At 36.9% G+C, this 27,939-nt stretch overlaps 1 long non-coding RNA gene across 1 annotated transcript; it reads left to right on the forward strand.

Moving 5' to 3' along the window:
- Window positions 1–736: 736 nt before the first annotated feature.
- Window positions 737–21,734, forward strand: LOC133765588 (uncharacterized). Its single transcript, XR_009866611.1, has 3 exons — window positions 737–849; window positions 1,608–1,652; window positions 21,270–21,734. It is a non-coding gene; the product is annotated as an uncharacterized LOC133765588 (long non-coding RNA).
- Window positions 21,735–27,939: the final 6,205 nt, after the last annotated feature.

Below are 27,939 nucleotides of genomic sequence, written 5' to 3' on the forward strand. Positions count from 1 at the left end.
CAATAAAGATAATACTTTCTGAATGTGTTTTATTCTATTCTGTGTTCCCATCCTACCTACCTACCTTCAAGGAACTTGGTGGAAGAACCCTTCTTTGAGGACACATTTCTTGATCTTATTTTAACATATAATCTAATGATGTTTGGAGTTCTGTATAACTGTGGCATTTTATTGAGAAGACTTTTTAGTCACCAATAGATTCTAACTATACCAGGATTTAGAATAATTCTTTAAGCCAAAAAGAATTAGACTCCAATTTGTAAAAGTGTGATTTGGAGGATGGCACTTCCGTCATGGAACTTTCGATTATTTATATGTATAATTGAAAAAAAAATTACCTTCCGTGATCATGTAATTAAATGTAGAATGAGGAATCTGTATAGCTTTTGGTCTCTTAATAAGCTGGTTTCTTCTTTCTTGCCTTTTTAATTGAATTGAAGAAGGAGGTCTTCTCAGCTATACATCAGTTCTAGAAGCCTGGCCACAGATGCAACTGAAAACTGATGAACTAAATGGAAGTTACCCTAAATAAGATAAGCTACTTCACTCAGTGGAACACAGGGGTAACTCGGAATTTGTAATGTTTGCTTCTCATCCTATTGGGTTACAAATAGCTTTGACCACATAAATTGCTCTTCAAATTTATTTTTCTTGAGTCTGGAATAGCACCAGTAATTATGAGCGTGGAATTTTGTCTCTGCCCAGATTTCTTATGCTGCAGACAGTGACTCATTGTTCTCAGGGTTGGTCTGATTTTCTTTAATATCCTTTGTCTTCACATTTCAGGCATTGATCCACATTTTTGCAGATTCTCCATGGTTTCTGAGAAGTTCCAGGTGCACTGTGGAGGTGAGCATCAAAGTATCAACCTATTTATATTACACCATAATCCTGTTTACTAGTCTCTATTTCTGTACCTTAGTAATGAGTATACTTGAACCATAATGTAAGATGAATAATTCTGTGATAAAGAATAACGATTTTTGTTTAATGTTTAAATGGATTTAGTTTTGAATTGTGAACTAAGAGAAACATTGCATACGGTATTACTTTGACATTACAGTCATTGAATTGTAAGATTTAAATTACATTTAATTGAAGAATATTAAATCTTATTCAACTTAAATAATATTCAAGATTTAAATATTGACAACTTCCTAGATATTTCCCTGGAATTAAATAAATAGCAAAAAGCCCTGTAACAGTCTGTAAAAATCAGGAAAACTAAAATCTCTATTGTATGAATTTGCTTGGAAAACTGGCATTTAAACAGCAAAGAAAGATTGATATAAAAAGCTTAAAACTGATGTGACTTCCTTTCACTTCTCTAAAGGATGTTGTGCCAATTTTTATAATTTTCAGAGAAAATACCCAATCATCTAAGAAAACTTTCTGTCATTTAATTGTGCATATATAGGAATGGGAAAAGAAAACACAATAGAAACTTTGAAAAAAGTTTCTTTCCTGGTTTACTGTATAAGATTTTAAAAATTAAATGAATAAATATACCTAGTGATATTAATATCAATATCAATCTATGTAATATATACTAGTCTATATTGATGCTGATTTAACACTAAAACATCATTTCTTTCAAATTTTGGCAGAAGACATTGCTTCTTTGGGAGAAAGGACAGAGAAATGGAAACTTGGTGTGTATGCTCATTTCCAGGGACATTGTTTTTCTTGGTAGAAATCATCAAGGCATGTATGAGTTTTAAGTTATATCTAAGTGTTAATGAAGCTTCAATAACGTTCTTAATCTACAAAAATGACCAGGAGCTTCCTGATAAGAGATATACAGTGAAATTATCTGCTCTCCAATTTTTGATCCTTAGATAAAATAGGAAACTAAATATGATCTAAGCAATACATTATTTCCCCCAAGACTAAATGGAACCCAAAAGTGATGAAAAAAAAATTACTTCTAAGGTTTGAGTTTCCCATGAATTCATGAAAAATTCTTTAATTATTTTCCCAGAAATATTTTTCACATTATGCAACACAAGTCAAGTTGCAATAGCTAGTATAAGACACATGCCCAAATTCCTTCTCATTTGCTGGCATTAGATATTTGGCCAAGAATATGAGAATAATAGAATGACTTTATTGTCAAGCATAGTTTATAGCGGACATAAAGGGAATTTAAAAAGTGGCAGCCATAAAGATAAATTGCTAAATTGAATCAACTGACATTAAGACCTTAATTTACTCAACAGACACCAGTAAGGGAGTGAAAAGGAAAGGAAAAAGAATGGAGAAAATACAGAGAACCTAAAAAAAGATGAGTGGTTATTTTAACATGGCCCCAACAAAGAGAAGGCTTATGCATCTAAAGAAGGTAATCAACCACATTATTCAACAGCAAAATTCAAATTGGGACCTAAATGAGCTAGCACAATGCTAAAAGGTTAAAATGAGGTGGACTGAGACTAACAAGTGTTGACAAAAGCATAGAGCATACTCATTGCTGGTGAGAAGGCCAACACTGGTACAACTTCTTTGTAGTATTTACTAAAACTAAGCATACATATGTCTATGACATATAAATTGTACTTTACAGATATGTCGAAAACAATGTAACCATTTGCTCATCAAAGAGCAAACATATGAATACTTATAGAATCACTATTCATAATAGTCCTAATGGAAGCAAAGAAAATATGCATTAAGAGTACAATGGATAAACAATGGTTTACATACAATGAGATGTGATGGTAAATCAAAACATTTATGGAAAAATGGAATTAAAAAACAAAGATCTTTCGGGTATAAAAACTGAAATTCTTGCATGATGTTTTCATGAACCTTTGAGAGCTTTCCATATGTATTTAAAAATGTTTTGCATTGAGATAAACATATTTAGTTCAATTTTCCATGAACTTTGTGAGGTGTTTTCATAAAATACAACAATGATCTAAAATAATATATTGTAATATAGTTGTCTCAAAAACAATTTTGAGGGAAAAATGGTGGATGCAAGACAATATATTTCTTTCATTGCTTTTATATATGGAAATGGCCACACTTGGGTGTTAACATTCAGGATAGTAGTTACCTGTGGGTGCCTTATGTCTGGGAAAGAGTGGGATTTTAGGGTTCTAACAATGTTCTGTTTATAATGTTTGTGGCAGTAACATAATGTGTTCAATTTGTATAAATTTGTCAAACTGTACATTTATGACTTGTGCATCTTGATTATATATTATATGTCAGTGAAATGTTTGATAAAGTAAATTTGACAATAACCACCTTCTGCCAGTAACAGTCCAGCTGTTAATGAGAGATCCATCTCCAGAGGTTGGGCAGCATAACTCTTGGCACCAATGTGTGGTACAAGAAAGAGACAAAACAGAGTCAGTCAACAGCTTTTAAACATGTATAAAAAAATTGTTGGGAAAATGGAAACCAATAATAGCATTTCCATGTCAATTCTATGCATGTATTACAGTTACACAAATAAACAATTTAAGTTAAAAATATTTGATTGGGAAAGAAATTACACCCTCCCATTCAGAGTTCTAAGACCAATCTAAGCAATTTTAAGCTTGGGAATTTTAAAGACTTTTCTAAGCAAAGACTTTGTGGTAGCTAATAACTAAAAAAAAAAAAAAATGATAAATTCCACAAGTTAAACAAAGTATAGAAAGATTGTGTGTGTATGTGTGTGTAGCAAAAGAAACTTTAGGGATTTATTCAATAAAACATAAAATAAATATTAATAACTGTTTAAATTTAAAATTTATATTTAATTCACACTGCTCAAAGTGTAGCATCCCTAGAGATTGTGATACCTTTCAAGATAATTGACCTCCAATTTTCATATAATTATTGTAGATTTTTCTGCTGATTTTTGACCATCAAATGATTTCTACTTTTTCCATATTAATACAAACTTCTATAATTCCTCCATTTAATATTATACTCTGCCTACACATAATGTTCTTAAAATTTTCTTTTTCTACTAAAGATAGAATCATCTTAACTTTTTTTTTTTTTGTAACTTTGTTGACATTTCCTATGATTAATCCCTCCCAGATATGAGAATCCAAGTCTTCACTGAATTGGGAGCTTCAAAACAATGTCAGAAACTCCTGATATTTTTATTCACTGTTGTAGCCTGTGAACAGAGCCCCAGAAAAAAAATGTGACTCCTTAATAAATTATTGAATGAAATGTTATTGACTTTCTAGTCTGGTGTCTGTCTCCCTATCTTCTTTTCTCCATACGGCCTATTTACAGTACTCTTGGTCGGTCAGGCTGACCTGTCCATGTGTGTACCTTCCACCTTTCTCCTCCTTCGCATTGCTATTCTGAAACCCATGAATTTGTCATTCATGCTCCCTTCCTCCCACCCTACATATATCTAAAGGCTTCAATAAATTTGTAATGACTACAAAATAATTGAAAGCCACTGTCTGGAACTGATCCTCCCCTTACATGTGAAAAGTAATCATTTTAAAGTAAAAATTATGAATGTAGCTTATGTCCTCTTACTCAGTTTCGAGCATCCAGTGTTTCTATCTGAATTTCAGGCAGTTGAGATCTTCTTCCAGAGACTGCTGGAACCATTGTGGATCGGCATGAGTTGCACATGCTCTTCCGCCTGTTGATGTGATAAAAGCAGTACTTTTTTACATGAGAATACTCCAAATATCTTCCAGGAGCTCTATTTTCTCTCCAAAGCAATGCCTTCTTTAGTTTCTTTAACCATTCATTTTATGACATAATTCCAAACAATTTCCTGTTTTGCATCTTCTCTTCTGGACTAAATCTAGGTCAGTGTCTGACTTAAAATATCATGGCCCAAATTAAATGTAATACCCAATATGGGGTTATCCTACACAGAACACTGTGGTTGATTCTGTCCCATGACCTGGATTCTATATTTTTCTTCGTGCGGCTCAGGTTGTCATTAGACCGGCACCGTGCTGTGCTGTTAGCTGCTTTGGGTGACGTACTGTGGCTGTCCTCTTCTCTGAGTCACCTTGCAAACCACACTTTTCCATTTCTTTATTTGTATTTTATGAAATAGCCTAGAAGTGCTCTCCCCAGCTCTGACCTCTTCTCTTCTCTTTTTCTTCAATACCATTTTGAAGGTAAGCATCTTAACTCTGAGATGCTTTTCCCATCCTGCTTTTCTCTTACTGTGCCAACAAGACTATTTGGTGTAATCGGGCATTAGCAGCCATTCAGGACAAGCTAAGACATCTGTCATTTTCACCTAAAACTTTCTTTGTCATCAGCGTCAGCATCATAGTCCATACTCACTCCCTGCTGTTGTTGTCTACATATAGAATGGAAGGCTCCTAAGACATTTCTCAATTATTTTATTGTGTAGTTTGATCTTTTTCTCATTTTTCAAACCTATGGGTGAACTAGAAGCTAAACTTCTACTTGAATGAATCTTTCAAAAATAAACAATAGAAATTTATTTAAATACTGGGAATAGACCTACTGTATGATCCAACAATCCCACTACTGAGAATATACTGAAATGAACCCATTTTACTAAAGAGATACCTTGTCAACCATGTTTATAGCTGCACTGTTCACAAAAGCCCAAATATGGTATCAACCAAGGTGTCCAGCATCAGAAGAAAGGATAAAGAAAATGTGATCTATTTAAAAAATGGAATATTATTCAGCTATAGAAAAGAATGAAATCTTGTCATTTGTACCAAAATGGATAGACCTGGAGGACATCATGTTTAGTGAAATAAGACAGACACAAAAGGCAAACATGCATATTCTCCCTTATATGTAGGAGTAAAAAAAAAAAAAGTTTAAACAAGTGCTTGTTTATAGCAATTTAGCTCAAAGTAGTATTTTGTCAAGTTGCTCTAAATATTCAGCAAATTGATAGAAGTTATATATTACTGTGGTTCTAATGACTTTATGACTTTAAAGACTTATTTATTTTATTTGCAAGTCAGAGTTACAGAGATACAGGGAGAGACAGAGAGAAAGAGAAATCTTCCATCCATAGGTTCACTGCTCAGCTGGCCTCAATAGCCAGAGCCGTGCCAGGCTGAAGCCAGGATCCTGGAGCTTCATCCAGGTCTCCCAGGTGGGCAGCAAGTGTCCAAGTACTTAGGGGCATCTTCTGCTGCTTTTCCCAAGCCATTAGCAGGGAGCTAGATTGGAAATGGAGCAGCCTGTGGTACAAACCGGTGCCCATATGAGGTTCCAGCATCGCAGGAGGCAGCTTTACCCACTACACCACGATGCCAGCCCTGATTTTGTGACTATTTTAAAGCTTTCTTTAAATGAGTGAAGTTGAACATCTTTTCATTTGATTATTTTTATAGTCTTTGTTTCTTTTCCTGTTGGACTATGTTCTCTTAATCTTTATTTGTTGATCTCTTTTTTACTAGAGCCATTAAACTGTGGACTGCAATATAAATTTAAGATCCATTATTTCAAAAAATATTAAATATTGAACTTACACAATCACAAATATTATGAGAGACATTGTCTAGTACAGCAATCTTTCCTAAGTTGGCATTACTTTTTTAAAAAATATTTATTTTATTTATTTGAAAGGCTGTGCCTGTTAAATACAGTGCTCAGAATCATACGTAATCGTTAAAATGTTATGTGACCCGCACTCAGTAGAGTAAAACAATTTTTACTGCAACACAGGTTAATAATAGCTTTTCCTTATCTACATTACAAAGGCCTCTGATTAAATATGATTTGTGACCATCTTCTGCTCAACTCAAAATTTCCCTCTTATTTTTAAAATAAAGTTTCTCTCTAACATAATAATAACTCCTTACATAATGTCACAATGGATGTTTCTACATATAAACAAGATGTACATTTCAGCTCTATTTTATTTCATATTTTGACTTTGGCTCTACTTCTAGCTTACCAAGGCCCTTCAAAATCATATTTATCAACCATTATATTAATTACCCTTCTTGAAGAATATACACACAATTTTAATTGTCATTTTCATGCACTCTAAGTCGTCCACGTAACAATATTACTTATGAGTCTAATTAAAGTCCTCCCTCTGTGTTGTCACAAGCAATATGGTTTAAGTGTATTTGTGCAATATTTCTTTATAAGTTTGACAAGGGTATTATGGATATCCAGGATATTTACTCCATATGTCTTAATGCATATTTAATATTCTTCACTATCTCTTAGTTCACCAATCATAAAACTATATTAATTTGGATTTATTATAGTGATAATATGAACTATTTAGAATTCAGAATATAAATTGTTGAAAAGATTTTTAATATATACATTTCCTATTATTTCCTGGTCCACACATCACTAACAAATGCTTCTGAGCAAAATACTCTAGATATTTTCTGATGAATATATAAGAATATTTTCCAACTACAAAGTATGAAACTACAAATTATTTTTCATTTTCTACTTTACTAAAAAACAATCTTACAACTTATTTCTACTATAAATCTGTTTTAAGTTCTACATTCATACATGGTCCATGGTGAAAAGAAATTTTTTCACAAAATCTTGAAAAAGATTCATGAATTAAGACTTGGTGGGGCTGTCATTTTGGCGTAGCAGATTAAGCCACTGCCTGCAGTACCAGCATCCCATAAGCCACCGCCTGCAGTACTAGCATCCCATAAGCCACCGCCTGCAGTACTAGCATCCCATAAGCCACCGCCTGCAGTACTAGCATCCCATAAGCCACCGCCTGCAGTACTAGCATCCCATAAGCCACCGCCTGCAGTACTGGCATCCCATAAGCCACCGCCTGCAGTACTGGCATCCCATAAGCCACCGCCTGCAGTACTAGCATCCCATAAGCACCCTTTGAGTCCTGGCTGCTCCACCTCCATTCCAGCTCCCTGCTTATGCGCCTGGGGAAGCAGCAAAAGATGGCCCAAGGGCTTGGGCCCCTGCACCCACATTGGAGACCAGGAGGAAGCTCCTGGCTCTTGGCTTTGGTCTGACCCAGTCCTGGCCATTTTGGCTGTTTGGGGAGTGAACCAATGAGTGGAAGATTTCTCTCTTTCTGCCTCTGTCTCTCCCTCTCCTCTCTTTACCTATACCTTTCAAATAAATAAATAATTAAAAAAAAAGAATTAGTGAAACAGGTTATGAGGGAAATGCATAGAACTAATGGAAAATCAGCTGTGTAGTATTATTATTAATGCCTATGTAATTGATTTATTCCTTCAGAAGAAATGTTCTTGTTTTTTGTAACACACACACACACACACACATACACACACACTGCTGACTTACACTATGCCTATGTTAATTCCAGGGTAGTGGAGCTTCATGGTAGCATACTGGAGTTGTGTATCAGAAAAGATTTCCAGGAGAGTTTGAATTCACTTATATCTGAGATATACACTGATGATTCCTTAGGAGGACATGACCTTTAGGTTAGACAATCAAGACTTCGTCATTTTTTTTTATCAGATCTGCCAAGAAAAATCAATTACTTCCTTCAAAAACAAATTTAACAACAAACTTTTCCCAAGGAAGTTACACATGCTTGTTTATGTAAGTTGAGATGGCTTTTGTGTTCTAAAATACTTGCTTTCCTAAGGCCACATGGTAAGAAATGAGGTGAAAAAAACAAGATTTTGATACTTTCAGGCAGATAGAAATTTCACTTTAAAATACTTTTGTTTGAAATTTATTTTTATTTTTAGTAGTATAAAGAGAACAGATTTCATGTATTTCAAAGGTACAGGTCTAAGAAGATAACCGCACTTTCCTCCCCTCCCCACATCCTTCTCCAATCCCCCTCTTCCTTCCTTTTTGTTTAATTCTTTAATTTTTGTAAAGACATACTTTCAATCCACTCTTTAATCACAGGCTTAATATGCCACTAGCCAAAATATTCAATAAGTAAAATGTAGGAAGACCACAGTTCCACGGGAGTCTAAACAAGGACTAAAAACAGTCATATCACAAGATGTCTTTTTCATCCCTACACATAGTTTGTCCTCTATAATATCTCCTTTTGGTAAAATGAAAATATATATTAAAAATGTATAAGGTCAACAAACATTTACAAAATACATGTTGTGTGAAGGCATTCCAAGATACAATATTACCTTTAGGGGATCTTCTGTATATAAAGATAATTAAAAATGAATCTTGATGAAGAATGGGATGGGAGAGGGAGTAGGAGAAGAGATGGTTGTGGGTGGGAGGGAAGTTTTGGGGGGAATAGCCGCTATAATCCAAAAGTTGTACTTTTGAAATTTATATTTATTAAATAAAAGTTTTTTTAAAAAGATGGAGAAGCAAGATTATACTACATGAATATTATGAAATATTAATAAAATCTCAGACAGCATCAGAATAAAGGTATTATATCATTGAAGGTACAGGAAGACTTGTTATTTGGTGTTGAGTCTCAACTTTCACTGCTATAAAGCAAAATTAGCTTCTATGGAAGTCTGAATCAAAGCCACTGTGGTTTTGACTTCTGAGGAAATGGTAAGTTTCATATTAGTGTATTACTGCTATTAATTTCTATACTTTCTTTTAAATGATGTGGCAGTTTGAACGAGGGGCTTGCATAGGCTCCACGCTGAGTATGAATTTAATACTTCCATTTTATTTCCAGAGTTTAGTGTTGCTCTTATCCCACTGGCTTGCATTACATCTTAAGGTTTATCAGGAAAGTCTGTGTTAGCCGCCAGATGGTATGTTGACCTAAGGAAATGAGCCTTTAGTTACTGGAACTCCATTGTGCCAAGTACAACATTCCTAAATGGCCATGGAAGGGGGAGATCATTGTTTTGGGTTCAGGTAGTCATCCAGAGGAATTGCTGAGTCCTAGCATTCCAGCAGGACTAAGGATAGAGAAGTGAGAAGAGACTCAGGAGACCACTTGAAAATATTTTCCCTATTTAATTAGGCAATAAAGATTTTCCAGGAAAACTTATTTCCTTAGAGTAAGAAGTTCCTTAATCTTGCTGACCTAAGATGTTGCAAAAATATGTGCTTGGGGCTTTATTTGTAAAATATGCTCCCAGAGGACTCACTGTCATCCCTATAGCCAGACCCTGGCCTTCAGCATGTCTCCTGAGCCACTGGCAGTAGCCTCCTGCCCACTCTCCTTAGTCATTCCCATGCATAGAAGATAGCTGAATTACTTTAAAATTTAAGTCAGATTGTGCCACTCTTGCACTGAAAGCTCCCTGGTGGCTCCCCATCTTACTCCTAGTAAAAACCAAAATCTTTACAATGGTCCAATATCACTCCTAACACATGCTCCATCCTCTTATTATTCTGCCTACAACCGCTCTGCTCCCACAACTCTGAATGTCTTGCTGCGTTTTGAATGAGAAGCCTGCTCCAACTCTGGGCCTTCAAATATTGTCCTCTGTATGGGGATCCTTTTACAGCATCCAGAATCCTGGCATCCGTACAGATCTGCCTCACATCTCATCTCCTTTAGTAATTTGCTAAACTGGTACTTTTTGGTGAGGCTGTCTTTGACAACTCTACATAAAATTACAACACTCTTCAACTCTAACAGTCCATTGCAGTCTCTGTCATTTATTTGCTCCATTTTTATAAAAAAGACACATATATACATACAGCTTACTTATTTATGTGCTATCTGCCTCTGACTATCAGAATATAAACTGTGTGAAGATAGAGATTTTATACATTATATTTAATATTAATTTTGGAATGTGGAAGAATTCCTAGCCTAGAGAAGATATTCAATAAGTATTTGTTGAATGAATGAATTGCACTGTAATTTAAAGTATTTAGGAATGGCATTGAAGTCACTTACCTTGATCTTAAAGTTTAATTGAAGTGTCTGAAGTGGCTCCTCCTCCCCAGCCAATGAGATCTGAATAAAACCATGGCATGGTATTTTAATTTTAACTCTGTGTTTCTTGTCTACTACATTTTTCCCTAACGCTAAAGTCAGCCATACTGAGGTGACCTTAAAGAGTAATCTTACAAGGGATTGCAACACACAAATGTGAAAGAGATAAGTGTATGCAGTCCAAAAAGGATCTAAGTCACTTTTATGGAAACCCTTGTAGAGTTCAATGTGATAGTGGCAGAAAAGCTCTGGTTCTTTTGTGCTTCTCAACAAGTCAAATAGGGACATAGCATATCTGCCAACATTCTCACTATGACTAGGACACAAGTACAGTGCTACATGGATAGAGCACTTAGGAAAATGTGTTTCTGGGAGGTAGATGAAAACAAGTGAAGTTTTATTTCACTCTAAGCATTTGGTAGATCTTTTAATTTTTACCAAATGAATAACAATAATTGATTTATTAATCACTTAGTCTTTATTTATGAGGGAACATTAAAAAGCTCATGTAAGGCAGAATTAAAAAATAAAGTAAAAGACATTAATTTTGTTTTTCAACTTAGGTTCCATAAAGTTCAATATGCTCGAGAAAGTAAACAATGAAAATGCAAGGTGGCTGTTGCTGTGACTGTGCTTGTATTAGGATTGTGCTCACAAGGCACGCACTAGCAAAGTCATGTTTCATTTCTTAGGTAGGTCTGCGACACAATGCTTCAAGACCTTGTTTCCACTTCTTTAAAATTTCCGTTGAAAGCGCTGCTTTTTGTAGCTGATCTCGGTGCAGCTGTTTTGGTATCCATCAAGAAGAAAGTTTGCTCCATTTCAATGATTTAATCAGAACTTTGTGAGCTGAAACAGCTGAGAAATCTATTGGTTGCCTATCATGTATGTTAATCGTTAGTCCTCTTCAGTTAGGGCACAATGTTAACTTTTTTCCTCATATGAATGGTTTATCACTGTAGGCTTTACCTTTAATATCATCTTGTCTCCTCTTAAATTGCTGATAGAGTTGAGAATTGTCCCATAAACTTCTGGTAAAGCATCAATGACCTCACCATTCTTCCACCCAAGTTATAGCATAAGTTTGATCTTTGTTATTGCTTTAAGTTTAGCATAATTCATGTTTCTCTGATGGGGGAACCTATCCGCCTCCTTATTCCCTCAAAGGAGTCTACTCAGACATATTATAACTACTATTACATTTATTTGCATAGAAGAAGCTTCAAAATCAATGCATAATTTTCTGATAACATATATTTTACGTGAACTTTTTAAAAAGATTTATTTTATTTATTTGAAAGGCAGAGTTACAGAGAGAGGAGAGACAGAGATCTTCCATTTGCTGGTTCACTCCCCAAATGGCCACAACATCCAGAGATGGGCCAGGCCAAAGTTAGGAGCCAGGAGCTTCTTCAGGGTTTCCCATGTGGGCGCAGGAGCCTGAGCACTTGGACCATCTTCCACTGCTTTCCCAGGAAGCTGGAAAAGAGGAGCAGCCTGGATTCAAACTGGTGCCCATGTGAGATGCCAGTGCTGCAGGCTGCAACTTAACCTGCTGAGCCACAGCACCGACCCCTACATGAACTTCTAGAGATCCTTCCTATACTAGGAATACCAGTTGATTCACCACAAAAAACTGACAGAGAAAACAATGAAAGCATTTTTCCTAGTTAAGGTACATATTCAACATAAACATACTGCCTAGTGTGAGTAAGAAAAAAGAGCAAGGTAATGACATGAACTTATAATGAATGATTGCAAACTATGTTTGAAAGTTAAAATCTCATGGGAATGATAACAAAAAAACAATCTTCATATAATTTTATCAGATTTTCCCTTTCCTATGAAATATTGCCAAGCTTATAGTTAGTCTCCAGAGAAAATAAAATTTTATTTCCCTCAGGTAAGAAGTAACAAATGAGGGATACAATACACAAGCATGCATGTTTTTATTTCAAAACTAGAAAAGTCAAGTGACAGAAAGCACTGTAATATATTTTATATTCTAATTAGTATGCCAGTTTTATTTATTACAACAAAGCTCTTATTTTTATTAGGATGAGAGTCATTTAATCATCAAATGATACTCAAATTCATTCACTGAAATTTTGGAGTTTTTGGTCTTATTTCTTTTATTATTCTCTGCTGATCTCTCTCTAGCATGAACTTCTGATAACACTGACACTGTCCACATGAAACCGAAATTAGGACAGTAAAATATGTATTGACCATTCACTGGTGCTCTATCAGGTGACAGGAACTATGTGCAGTATGTGCAGGTGATCATATCTGATCACCTAAAATCTTATAAGACATATATTTCTAGCCTCACTTTACGAATGTAAGACTAGAGACCTAAAGATCACAAATCCAGAAAGAGATGATGAAATTGAGACCAAAATAAAAACTGAGATTTGAAAGGTTATATGCTTTTCCCCCAAAACCACAGTAACTTCCTCAAGCTCTGTGGTGTTTTTTTTTTGTTTTGTTTTGTTTTTTTGTTTTTTTTTGTTTTTTTGGAATAAAAATGTCTAATATAAGTACAAGAGGAAAAAGTTGGAGGAAATAATGTCTTATTGACTGTGCAGCCTTGAATTCAATGCTTTTGCCATACTACTTCAAAAATACTTTTGTAAAAGCACTAATAGGCAGAATTATCCCATTCTACAGGAGAGAACACTGAGTTAGGAAAATGTTGACTCTAAACATATATCAAGAGGTTTACCAAGATTTCCTCTGTGAACTGCTGGCTCCAAATGGCATGCTATTTACCTCACACTGAAGTTGAGGAGATTATGGAACACAAAATGTGCCTAAGAAGTGGGTCTGTATCATTTTTGCTGAATTAATGACACGTTGGTTCTGGTTCAGGGAGAAGTAACCAAGTTGAACAGGTAAGTCAAATCAGAACCATTAGAAATTACTTTTCTAATATTTTATAAACTATGATATTGATAAGGTAGAAACTCAGCATTTCCCTTGCTTTTCGAACAGTCCTGGAATATGTTCCCAATTCAAACTATTTGCAAATGAGAATTTAATTAGAAAATACTTTCTCTAATTACTTAGTCCAATTTAACTGGATTTTTTTCTCCAAAATAGGTAAGAGTTTAATGTATAGGAAAGAAGAAAGAAATGTTTAAAAGCTTTTCTCGGTTTGAAAATAGCTTTCTTACAATACTCACTTGCTTTCAAATAGAAGACAAGGTACCATTAAAGTTAGTCACAGAGATTCAAAATGGCTGCCGTTTTATTTGAGCTTTTTCAGAGTGATTCTGATGCAGTCTTAAATAATCATGTAATGAGAAATCTTGTGCCTAAAATGATCCTGATGTGTGTGTGGGGAGCAGAGCTAAGGTTGCTGTAGGAGTATTCACACTGGAAATTCTGACTTATTTGGGATTAAAATCAGATGATTAACATTTTGCAAACACAGCAATCAGGTTGAATTCACTTGGAAGCAGGAGTGAATTAGAACTATAGCCTGAATTCTTGTCTTCTGAACCATAATAGTGAACCTGACATGCTCAAGTGGTTCTGGCTTGGACTTGATTACATAGAAACTACCCCTGTCCCATTCCACAGTTAGTCACTTCAACCACGTCCTAGAAACTCTAGTTTCAAGAAAAATTAGTGCACAGAAAAGGAGAAAAATCAATCAAGAGTTTGTGAAAAGTTGTTTTATAGTGTTCATGGGATGAGTGAGTTAATGTATTCCTGTCCTCAAAATTCCCATTCACAGACTAAGGACAAGGAGATGACTGATATTTTGTATTATAGCCAATTCCAAAAGTAAACTTAATTTTATGCATGCATTAAATGTATTAAGTAGGCGAAATTGCTGAGTGGATGAAAATGTGACTACCTAAAGTTCTTTATTGTTGCTGTTGATGCTTTCGCTATTTCAAAATGTGTCTACCAAATCACTATCATTTCCAAAATCTTCAGCAATATGAGTTATAGTGGAAAGTTTCAGTCCATTTCAGGTTTTAGTCTGAATGCACTAATTATTAAAGCTTATTTTAAATGCAGAGAGCGCGAGCCTCCTTCTGCTGTTTCACTCCCCAAATGCCCACAATGGCAGGAGCAGGGCTCAAGAATAAGGTTGAAGCTAGGATATAGAAGCTCAAGAAAGGTCTCCCATGTGGACAGCAGTAACCCACTTTCTTGTGCCATTACTACTTGCTGCAGGCCTTGGGAAAAGTGGTTAAAGACCCACCTAGGATGCCTGAATCCCATATCCCACCTAGCAACCCTGCTTCCATCCAGCTTCCTAATAATGCATACTCTGGGAGGTAGCAGATGATTGTTAAAGTACTTGGGTCACTGTCACCCACTTGAAAGGTCTGGATTGAGTTCTGAGTTCCTGGCTTCAGTCTAGCCCATGCCAGGCTGTTGTGGGCATCTGGACAGTCAGCCAAATGAAAAGTAAAGAGAGAAAATAAATAGATAAATAAGTCTCGGTTAGGAATGCTACCCAAGAACACGAATTCATGTCTTGCTTTCGGAATTCAACAAGCTTATATTCAGAAATGATGCCTTTCTCTGGATCACTCACCAAAATAGCAGCAAATGCTAAGAACCTAAGCTGATTTGTGATTTTCATCAAATTTTAATTTGTTTACTGGAATATCAGATCTTTCAGGTAAGATTCAAGGTAAACTGTTGACAGATGACATGTTTGACTACTTTTGCTCTTAGAATACACTTTTAAATTTCGTGTTACCCTCATTTTTAATATTTTCTAAACCAATTCTCATCCATCACTCTGCTCCAGGGTCAAAATGTCAGCATAGAAAGCCATCCATTAGCATAATTCTAGCCTAAAGAAGAATAGTAACATGCCGATCCAGTATGCTCTGCTCACCCAGTATCCTAAGATCCACCAAGGAAAGACAGTGGTACGCTGCAAGTGTGTCAGGGAACCAACCACAAGACATAAAACTGGAAAACAGAAAAGGGAAGCTGACGTTTCCGAAGACAAAGTTGATTTTCCAAACTTCAAGGAGAAACTGGACATTTCAGTGTTGACAGGAGAAGAAGTGGCTGGGTAGCTGCCCCAATGTGTCACACGGTGTTCTTGAAGGTCACACATGGTTGCACTCTTGTGCACCTGAGGTTTCATAACACATCAATAATTCTTCTTAATAGTTTGCATCCACTTGTTGCTGCCAGTTTGATTTGTTAGGCCTGCTAGTTTGGGTTTGGAAATGATGAATGATGGGAAATGCTTTCTATCTCTGTAATGGCCGATTTGGTTTCCTTCTTCAGTACCACCAGCCCTGGAAACAGTCTCTTTACAATCACTGCAGTATCAGTTTCACTCCAGCTTCCATTACAAATCCTATTTATCTATAAGCAAGCTGGCAAATCTTTCTAGTTTGTATGGGGAAATATAACAGCCACACTTATATTACTAAATTGTGCATTCTCCTAACTAGAAATCTCTTTGTGAGACCCAATGAAGTTTAGAAGATTGAGAATTGACTGATGTATTGTTGTAGAGGTAATTAGATGATTAAGAGATAATAACAAATAATCTATAAAATTATGGTTAAATAATTTGTGTTTAAAAGGAAACTATATTTAATTATAAAGTAATATAGAGCATAAAAGATCAGTGTCCACCAACCTGCTAATGGAATGTGGGTGAGAATTTCTGTGTGGAGATTTAGGACATTAAAGAACTGTGTTGTTGCTGGCGCCATGGCTCACTAGGCTAATCCTCCGCCTGCGGCACCGGCACCCTGGGTTCTAGTCCCGGTTGGGGTGTTGGATTTTGTCCCAGGTTGCTCCTCTTGCAGTCCAGCTCTCTGCTGTGGCCCGGGAGTGCAGTGGAGGATGGCCCAAGTGCTTGGGCTCTGCACCCGCATGGGAGACCAGGAGGAAGTACCTGGCTCCTGGCTTCGGATCAGCGCGGTACACCAGCCGTAGCGGCCATTTGGGGGGTGAACCAACGAAAAAGGAAGACCTTTCTCTCTGTCTTTCTCTCTCACTGTCTAACTCTGCCTGTAAAAAAAAAAAAAAAAAAAAAAAAAAAAAAAAAAAAAAAACTGTGTTGTTGAAAAGCTTTTATAAGTGTGCGGGCTTTTGTTACTGCAGTAAGATGTCATTTAGACACCTGCATCCCATATGGAATTCCGGGTTTTGAGTCCTCGCTCTGCTCCTTATGTCGGCTTCCTGCTAATGTACAGGCAGAGAAGAGGTGGGTGATGATGGCTCAGGAGTTAAGTTCCTGCCACTCACGTAGGAGACCTGGATTGAGTTCTTGGCGCCTGAGTTCTGCTTGACCCAACCCTGACTTTCATGGGCACTTAAGGAGTGAACCAGCATGTGGGAGTTTTTCTCTCTCTTCCCCTAACCCCTCTGCTTCTCAAGTTATAAAAAAGATGTTATTTGGAATATTCTTTTCTGTCTAAAGATATGCTGTCTAAAAATACTCACCACAAAGGGAAGAATTTGGAATTGGGTTTTGCTTCTTTCTACTCACATTCTCTAATATCTAGAGTGCCTATTATCTTGGTAAGAGAGGAAAATCTAGCTTTAGGCAGTTGTATTCCAAAGGACACCACTTAGGCCTATTCCTTGATTAAAATAGGAATTAAAATAACCTTGCAATATTTCACTGAGGTACACTTTATTTTGAAGTTTTTTTTAAGCATCTATTTTACTTTAAAAATTTTTACTTATAAAGTAATTATCTTCCATATCCTTTTGGAATTTAATTCGAACTGCCAAGTTTAATGACATTTATATTGGTGTCATATTCCAAAGAGATCAAAAATGTTTATGAATATAAGCTGATCATCATTTCTTTAATCTCCAATAATCCTTCAAACATAGAACCACTCTAACTCTTCCCAGAGCAGATGATGGAGAATGAAGGGTCAAATGCCCACTTATTTGGCGTCCAAAAGGCCACCAAATCTAAGGACAGATTAACCCAGAGGCTCTTCCAAGCATTTCCTTCTGCAGCTAGGTGTGCTTTTGTCATGATTTCAGTTTGTTCAAGGTTACACCTAGGCGTTCACTTGCCCTTAGGTAATACTTTCAAATTCACTTCTAGAATTCAAGCATGAGAGAATATTGGAAGTGTTAACTGAAAAACCATAGCTGGAAAATCAAAGTTGAAGTTTATTCAGTGAGTCAGACTGACGAGTTCACCCAGAAACAACCAGTTGGCTGTTTCACAAGCCTGGGTTTGGATATAGGTTTCATACTCTCTTTACAGAGTTACCACATACATGAGGTCAGGTTTGAAAGAATGCACATTTATGTGTGCTTTTCAGTCACAATGAAAATCACAGAATACCTCATTGAAAATAAAATACCTGGTAATAACTAACAGACTTGATTATTGATCAAGGAGGTACATTTCTTCCCACGCTCATTCACTCACAAGATGTTACCTATATGCAAAGGGAGGCAAACAATGGGATCTCTAATCACTCTTCATACAATGGCACTAATACATAAAGCTCAGACCTTCTTGGGGTATGGTAGATGTTTCCTTGCCCATAGCTAAGGTCTCTTTAGTCATGGTTGAGGTTCCTTGAAAGGCCCAGTTACCTGGGAACCAACCACCAGGAGACTTCACAGCATGGACAGCATCCTGGTTGACTCTGGCCTCTGTAATATTTAGGTTCACAAAAGGCAATGACTTATTGAGCAAATATAAAATGAAATAGAACTCTTGAAAATGTAAAAACCAAAGTAGGGGCAGGCACTGTGGCATAGCGGGTAAAGCCACCACCTGCAGTGCTGGCATCTCATATGGGCCTCGGTTCGAGTTCCACCAACTCTACCTCCAATCCAGCTCATGGAAGACCCTTTCCCTATCTCTGACTCTGCCTCTCTGTAACACTGATTTTCAAATAAATAAATAAATCTAAAAAAAAAAACAAAGTATATCCTTTTAATAGCATTTTTGTACCACTGTTACTTTTCAAGCCTTTTGTTTGTTCTCAATTTCTTATTCTTCCTGTCCGTAGACTGAGATGAAAATATAAAAGCATTTTCATATTTCTACAAGCAAGAAAAGGAAATTTTAGAATTCCCAATTCATCAAAAATTTTCATAAGAGGCAGCTCCTCTTGAACGAGATGACTCCATGGCACTGGTGAAGAGAGTGACACTTTTTTTTGCTTACAAAGAACAAAAAGCTAGTAGTCCACACACCAATGGCAAATGCATCAAGGCTTTCTCAAGTTTTTCAACCCTTAAAATAGTTATTCCTTTAGTCTACATTTCGTTATCCTATTTGTATCTTGCCCCTCCAAAGTGTGAGCAGATTCCATATGGAAGAAACAGGTCATATACTTAAGATGTGTTTTTCTACCATGTCAAGCTTCATTAATGGATCACTCATTAATTTAGCTACTAGCTATGTGAGCTTCATGGAGTATACCATGACCTAGGTACCCCTCACTTCACTCAAGAGTCATGGGTCAAAATGGTAAGTCACATGTGGTCATGACAATTACCAGAGCATGTAACCATATGCACATTAAAAATTACTTATCATGTTACTTAATATATAACACAGCATATAAAATAAGAAAGAAGAAATTAAGGATAACAAACCAGTGATGGGGAGATGAATCTAATATTCTAATATTGTAAGAAAACAAATGATGACTTGGCTTTGGCAGCCCTCCATGGTGGGAGTCCCAGACTTCCTGCAACATGTCATGAGTGCATAGCCAGGTATGTCGAAGTCCAGGGTACCAAAGTTTCTATGGGTCAGCTCCAGAGTGTGGTTGATTAGACCTCAGTTCCTATTGGTTGTGCCTGTGGGTGCTGTTTGTTGGTGCCCTTGTGAGTGTTGGTCACCGCGCTTTGGTTTTTTATTTATTTTGAAGACTGGAGGGCCTTCTTTGTCTCAGAGTTCTCGATCTTTCAACATGGAGTCCATTGTGCTCCATTCAGACAGGAGCAGAGATGCTCAGTGTGCAGTTACAAACTCCTTTTCTTACTCTCCTTCAAGATATTTTCTACTTTAAGCTATGTATTATATTTTTTATTTTTTCTCTATTTCCATTACAATGAAAATTCCATAGTTGTCTCTTTACTACATAATAATCCCAAATTCAAGCCCAATTTTGCAAGATCAATAATGTTCTCTTCATGCTTGAAGGAAAGATTATTCTAACTCTATTATTACTAGACATTCAGTAATTCAAATTTTATCATAGAACAGAAGATAATTATTAAGATAGAAAATGGCATATTTGCACGATACCACTTTGAAGCTATTTATAGTTTCTCGTGGCTCATGTTGGAAAAATTTCAGGTATTTTTGAATGGGCAACATGGAGTTTTTTCTGTAGCCTTTTGCCACTACTATCTGGGGAAGATAATATCCTACAAAAAAATTAAGTGGGTGGTTGTTATGGCTGAGTGATTCCCGTCTGTCAGACCATGGGCAAGAATGTAGTTGAATGTAACCTTAGGTTCCAAGGTTAGAGATAGATTAGATAAATGGGAAGCAGCCACTCCTCCCATATCCTGTTCATGGAATGTAGGAAATGACTAAAATAGGGTCCACAGGAAATTTACTGCTCAAACATATCAAGGATTAGGTTCCTCAGTACTTTAAAAAAAAAAAAAAACACAAATTCTATTGTAAGAAAGAATTCTATTTTCAAAGACAGAGTAAATGATCCTGGAATTTCTGAAAAATGGTTTTTGTCCAATTTAAATTTGTCATTGAGTAAACACAGAATCATATTTCTTAAATGGAAACCTGTTATTTTGTTTTCTCAAAGTAAATAGAAGAATTAAAGTGCTGCTGACTCATTTCTCTGGCAGATGCTGGATAATTTGCTGTCTGCAATCAATAAAAATACACCTCTCCTAACACTGCTTCTAAAATTTTGCCAAAGATCAATATTGTTTTAGTTGCAAACTGGGAAGGCGTGATGTGGATTTGCAAAGCTTTTCACAAAGCCAGTACGTCACACTCTATTCAATTTAAATATATATCTTATTTTTAAAAAATGATAGAGAAAGGATAAAAGAGACTATGATAGGATAATTTCTAAAGGTATGAACGGGTGAGCTCCTCTTGAATATTCACAAGCCCACAGGTCTCTCACAGGCACCCAAATCCCATTACTGTCAAAGAAAGGATATGCACATGTAGGCTGCCTGGAAAATTGAAGGAGGCTCAGTTTCCTTGCTTGTCACTCACAAGGCACTGTACTGATCAGGACTTGCTCTTGCACTCACCTCCCGAGCCATGGAGCTGACAGTGGCTTCTCATTCAGGACCTGTTTCATCAAACCCATTTACAAGTAATCTTTTAATGGAAAAGAGGGAGAATTTGAGCCCCTTCTCTTTCGAAAGAGGTCAAGCCCTCGTTTTTACTGTTTTTAGTATTCTTTATATTCCTCTCCCTTCCATATTTTTGTGACTATTCTGTGTGTCACCCACCCTCTTCAAAATTTTTTTTATTTTTTACTTTCAGGATAGGTCGGTGGACAGGACGTGGGATGAGATAACCAAGATAATCTGACAATGACTGCTAAATCATAATGGATGAAAAATATAGGCATGCAAGACACTCTATCAAAAAAAAAAAAAGACCTAAATGAAAGATCTCTGCGAGTGAGATCCCAGTGGAAAGAACAGGTCATCAAAGAAGGAGGTACCTTTCTCTGAAGGGAGGAGAGAACTTCCACTTTGACCATGACCTTGTCTGAATAATATCGGAGCTGGTGAACTCAAAAGGCTTCCATAGCCTTGGCAACTCATGACAAGAGCCTAGGGTGATTACTGATGCCATAAACAAGAGTGTCAATTTGTAAAGTCAACAACAGGAGTCACTGTGCACTTACTCCTTATGTAGGATCTCTGTCCTTAATGTGCTGTACATTGTGATTTAATGCTATAACTAGTACTCAAACAGTATGTTTCACTTTGTGTTTCTATATGGGTGCAAACTGTTGAAATCTTTACTTAATATATACTAAACTGATCTTCTATATATAAAGATAATTGAAAATGAATCTTGATGTGAATGAAAGGGGAGAGGGAGTGGTAAAGGGGAGGGTTGCGGGTGGGAGAGAAGTTATGGGGGGGGGAGCCATTGTAATCCATAAGCTGTACTTTGGAAATTTATATTCATTAAATAAAAGTTAAAGAAAAAGAAAAATATAGGCATGTTCTCATTTATTTATTTTTTCTAAGAAATGGAGAAAGCTTCTGAATGGTGGCAGTAAAGTGAGGGAACTAGGTTTTCCTGCATGTTTCCCCAGATTTATCACACTACAGGCCTGACACATAAGCAGAGTGAGGACATGTCACTTGATGTGCTGTAAGCAAGAGCAGTCACAGTCACATTGGTGTAGCTCATGCTTGGAAATAAAAACCAATGTTAGGAGGGCCCCCGACCTGCCCATCATGTTTCACTTCCTGTTCATACACATAGAGTGGATGTGTCCTTGCTCTACATGTACAGCCCTCACAGCGGTGGACAGAGAAGCAAGGGGTTTGTAGACACATGGATTTTCTTTACTGGCCTGCTAGAGTTCTGTTGCAAGATTCAACTCTAATTCTCCCTACTAACACTGCTTGAGTGAGCAGAAAAGTCTGGAGCTGCAACCAGTCTCTCACCTTGATGGATCAGGGCATTAGGAAATCTCTTTTCAGCAGGTCTGCAAATCTCAGTGCCACCAGCAAGCGTTCCCTCTCTCCTTCTCTGTCCTCCATGATGTTTTCTGAACAAGGCAGTATTGTCTTGGTTCTGGATGTTGAACAGAAGTGGTACAGAGCATATAATTTAAAAACCTCCTGTAGCTACTAAGGAAACGTGGCAGAAGCGAAGAGGGCTCACTGAGGCTCTGCCAAGGAAAAATGTGTCCACATTATGAATCCACAGGAAAAGGAATAGAATTACACAGAACCTCCTGAAAAGGTACTTCACCTCATTCATGGTAAGGTGGGAATTTAAACAATGAGACATAAAATTCTCCCCATTCAGACTGCAATAAGATTAAATATTCACTGTTGCCCAGCTTTGGAGGGGTCAGGGAAATGTGTGTAATCAGTATGCTTCCTTTGGGTGAGTATTTGGTGCTAGTGAATAAAACGTAAAGTGACGTACCTTTGGACCTGCAAGTTCCATTTAAAGGACCATTTGTTACAGATCTTTTAATTCAGCAGGCAAAGATATGAACACAAGGATGTTTAATGCAACATTTTTATGTTAATACGAAAATGGAAGCAAACTTTTGTTCTAAGTCAGCAAGGGAGTAGTTAAGTAAATTATGGCATTACCATTCAACAGATTTTATGACAGATTTCAATATGATAAACCCACAGTTTTCATTATGGAAAAATGTCAAAGCATAATAAGGGAAAGTAAGAGATATGCACATAATGAGAGCTGTGGAAACATAAGAAAATGTTCACAGTAGCTGCCTCTAGGGAGTAAGAATGAAGGTCAGCCGCATTTGAGTTTTTATCCTGAGCACATATAAACTTTCCATTTTAAAACATATTTTAAATAAATCAAATTGGAATAGAGGAAATAGCAATTTATTTCTTATGGTCAAACCTTGTTTTTTTTTTTTTGTCTTTTTATGAAATGGGTAATTGTCATAAACATTTCTTTATACTAATAAACTCACCATTGCAGTTTATACAGTATATTTCATACTAGATTTTTCTTGTGATCATAATAAATAATGAAACAGTGCATCCACCAAGAGCTCCAGGCCAAGCTGTTGAGGTTCCTGGACACAGTGGCTTTGCTGGAGCCTCAGGCACTGCCCATGACTTGTTCCCCAAAGACAGCCCAGCTTCTTGTAAAAACGTTTCTCCAGCTGCAGGGCCATAAAGTTCCCAAAGTCTACTTTAGTTGGTGCACAATCAAGACTGCATTACGTGCTGACGAAATTCTGTGTGGATCTGACACGTCAGTGTGCTCTAGTTATTTGCCTACTGAGGGAAATATTATTGGGTAAACATTCTGATTAAATGGAAATCCCCCTTTTACTACCTCTGTTCAGAATAAGAGAAGCATTATTAATGAAAATGACACTAGACCTCTACATATAACTCTTAGCCTCAAGGTAATAACATTCAGCTTTCAAGGTATTGCTGGGGTGATTTTATCTAATGAAATAGGCTCCTCTGGTGTGGAAACACTAGCAGCTCTGACATTACTCATTACTTAATTAAGAAACCAGATACCTCATACTCTTGTAACCATGTTAAGATACCTGTAGTTTGTATAATTATATTAGATTTCTGCCTTCAAAAAAAAAAAAAAAAGATGAGATCTCTATATATGTGTGCACAGACAGATCAAATCTCATATCTGTATTAGATTTTGTACCTAATCTGTAGATACAGATTAGATTTCTATCTAGCCATATCTTTATATATAAAGAGATCTGTGCTTTATCAGATAGATGCACAAAGAAAAAGGGAAAATAGAGAGGAAAAAGAGGCAAAGGCAAAGGAATCCCTGCCTTTTGAAATTTATAGTAGAGTTCTAAAATATTGTAGATTTATTTATTTTTTAGTTGAAAGGCAGAGAAAGAGAGAGAGTGAGAGAGAGAGAGAGAGAGAGAGAGAGCGCGCTCTTTTATCCACTGCTTTACTCTCCAAAGGACGTCAATAGCTGTGGCTGGGCCAGGCTGAAGCCCAGAGCCTGGAACTCCATACTGTCTCCCACATAGGTGGGAGGGACCCAAGTACTTCTGCCATCTTTTGCTGCTTTCCCAGGTGCATTAGCAGGGAGCTGGGTCAGAAGTAGAGCAGTGGAAACTGGAAATGGTACTCACATGGTATGTGGGTATCATAGGTGGGTACTTAACCTGCTGTGCCACAATGGTGACCCCATAGAGATTTGTAAAGATCATTTTGTCTAAACAATTCATGTTAGCATGTAGCAGAAGTGTATAGTCTCCACAGGGTGGACGGATAATTAAGAGGTGTGTACACTGAGGAAAGTGTAACCCAGAGTGGTTTCTCTGAGCTGATAGGGACTCAAGACTGCCTTGACAATGACAGGGGATCCTAACTTCACCTTGCTCACTTTTTATTTTATACCAGTTATTTTATTTATCATAGTAGCTAAATACAAAACAGTGAAAATACAAGACATCAATTTAGACTCCTTTAACCAACGCAAGTAGCCAAGGCTCTGAGTGCTGGTAGATACACATTTTGTAACTCCACACTTTCAAACTTGCAACACGTACTTCGAGGCCTACTACCTGTACAACACTGTGCTGGGCTCTGGGCAGACACTGGTTAATGGAAGAAACAAGACCGCTTGTTCATGGTTTCTAAGAGCCACAATTTCTTAGCTGCTTCCTAGTGGTAGTGTTTCTTCCTATGAAATACTGAGGGAAGTCTTTCAGGAGGCCTGGACTTCTGTCAACTGGTTTTGATTATGGTGGCCTTAAACTTCCTTTCTCCTACATCAAGGTTTCCTGGCTAGATCCAGAAAGAGGAGGGACCGATCCTCCTTTAATTTACTTTATATATGACTTTGAAGTATTCAACATTTTGCCAATATCTAATGTACATGTTTTATTTTATTTTTATTTAGACTTGTCTAAAGGCAGAACATGCTGAGAGCATTTGACAACAATAGTACACTGCCCCCATGCCAGATGGACTAAGCCATATGTTGCAAGAGCCCCCCATGGTGCCAATCTTTCTCTGCTCTACAAGGCAAAGCAACCATTGCTCAAGTCCTCTGTGCTGATTCTAAATCTGATTTCTTTGAGGGACCAGGGACATTACATTCTCTCCAGGGTTAAAAAGAACAACTTCACAGCTGGTATTCTGGCAACCTAAAACAAGATCTGTCAAAATTTGGGTAATTTTAGGGTCTTTGCCCAAGAATTTTGAAGGCTGTTGACAGTTTAGAGAAGATAGAAGTTTTCCAATGCATAACATTGTGTAGCATGAAAATTGGCCCATTAAGTTCATTGAAATTCTTTACTCCAACTCTTGTCTTTTATTTCTTCAACATTTTGGCGACTACCACCATGCATTTACAGTAATAACATCTATTTCAAAATGACTTTACTTTTGTATCTTTTATAAATGTTTATCAATATTGTTTTCAGGCTACTATTGGCCAACCATTGGACTAAAAGGCTCAATACTCTTTTGGAAGACATGAATGGTTTCTTTTGCAAGACACAGTAAAGTCATTATTCCTGTAATACCAAGAATACGATTAAAAATAGCAAAGAAGTCTCTTGGTCTACACTGACTCTTTTTGTCATAGCTTGCCTCAGGTTTCACATGTGGGTCTTTTTATAAGAGATAAACTACATGGGAGGGCGGCAGACTCCTTGCTAGGGTTCTCAGAGGATTGTATTTTAGAATATTCCAAAAGAAAATCGCTCTGTGTGTGTGAAATTGAAATGTGGGATAGGAACTGAGTCCTTAATGTAAAAAGTATGTGTCCAAAATTCTAACTAGGTGATTTGTAAATATGATTCACTATTCTTCCTGGTAAATTCTTTCATTTTAAAAATAAGAGATTAGGTCTTTTTATTTAAGCAATTTTATTCATTTTTAGCAAAGTTGTGGACAATTAGCAAAAATGACAGAGTCTGCTTTGTTCAGTGGGGTGGTAAAATTAACTCTCTGGCGCTAGCAGAGAAGGGATTTATTGGCGGAAATAGGCAATACATAGGCATTGTTATATCTTTACCAAAGTCAAGTGGGATATGGTGCTAAAAACAGGGACAAACAGATGTCACAGGAAGAAAGAAATGTATGAAACTAAATCTGGGAGCTGGCATGATGGCATAGTGGGTAAACTCACCACCTGTGATGCTGGCATCCCATATGGGCGCTGGTTCATGTCCCAGTTGCTCTACTTCCATTAAAGCTCCCTGCTAATGGCCTGGGAAAAGCAGCAGCAAATGGCCCACTGCTACTCGGGAGACCTGGATGAAGTTCCTGGCTTTGGCATTGCCCAGTTTTGGCAATTGTGGCCATCTGGGGAGTGAGCCAGTGGATGGAAGGTCTCTCTCTGTAACTCTGACTTTCAAATAAATAAATAAATAAATCTTTAAAAAATTGAAACTAAATCTAGTTAGGAGTTTGAAGGATGGCTTTAAATAATGGTATAATTATAAACTATAAGGCAAAGGTATTCTAGGCAGTGACCTCCAAAGAACGATGTGCAAATTTTTAAGTGAATAAGTAAAATTGGGATCAATTATAAAGAAAATTTTAAAACTTCTGCATTAGTTATTTAAAATTTCTTTTTATTTTGAGAAATACTTTTATTCAGTAATGAGTTATGGTTCATTTTATATACCAATTTAATTAGACAATAGGATCCCAGATATTTAGCCAAACATTATTCTGACTATGTCCATTAGGATATATTTGGATGAGATTAACATTTGAATAATAGAGTAAACCATATTGGCCTCCCCAGTGTGGGTGATACTCATTCAATCAGTTGAAGGTTTATGTAGAACAAATAGGCTGACACTCCTGGGAATATCAGGGAATTCCTTCCTTCTGTCTAACTGCAGGAGTGGGAAGATTAGTATTTTCCAGACTTTAGGCTTAGACTGACTCTTCCTGAGTCTTGAGTCTGCAGGTTCTGTGACTGGATATTACACTGTTGTGCCTCTCCCTGGTTCTCATGCCTCTGGACGCAGACTGGAACTATCCTGGTCTCCAGCTCACTGACTACTGATCCTGGGACTTCTAAGCCTCTGTAACTGTGTGATGACATGAGTCAGTTCCTTATAAGCCTCTCTCTCTCTCTGTCTCTCTCTCCCCCCCCCCCCCTCTCTCTTCCTCCATCTCCCTCATCATCCCCATTTCCCTCATTCTCTCTCTCTCCTTCTCCCTCTCCCTTATCCTTTCCCTCTCTCTCATCCTCTCCCTCTCCCTCTTCTTCTCCCCCTCCCTCTTTTCCTCCCTCCCCAGTCCTTTTCATTCCTAATGATTCTGTTTCTCTAGATAACTCTGACAAATACAAATTTGGGTGTTCAGAATCGTTCTAGAGGAACAAAATTTTAGTGATGACTTTCTCCAATTGGTTCTGGGGTTTCTGGACTTAACTTGAACTTGATTGAACAGGCTATTGACTCTGTTTCCTGCAGTAAAGAGAACACTGATTGTCCATGAGGGGAACT

The sequence above is a fragment of the Lepus europaeus genome, chromosome 8 (genome assembly GCF_033115175.1).
Source record: "Lepus europaeus isolate LE1 chromosome 8, mLepTim1.pri, whole genome shotgun sequence".
In the NCBI taxonomy this organism is placed as follows: domain Eukaryota; kingdom Metazoa; phylum Chordata; class Mammalia; order Lagomorpha; family Leporidae; genus Lepus; species Lepus europaeus.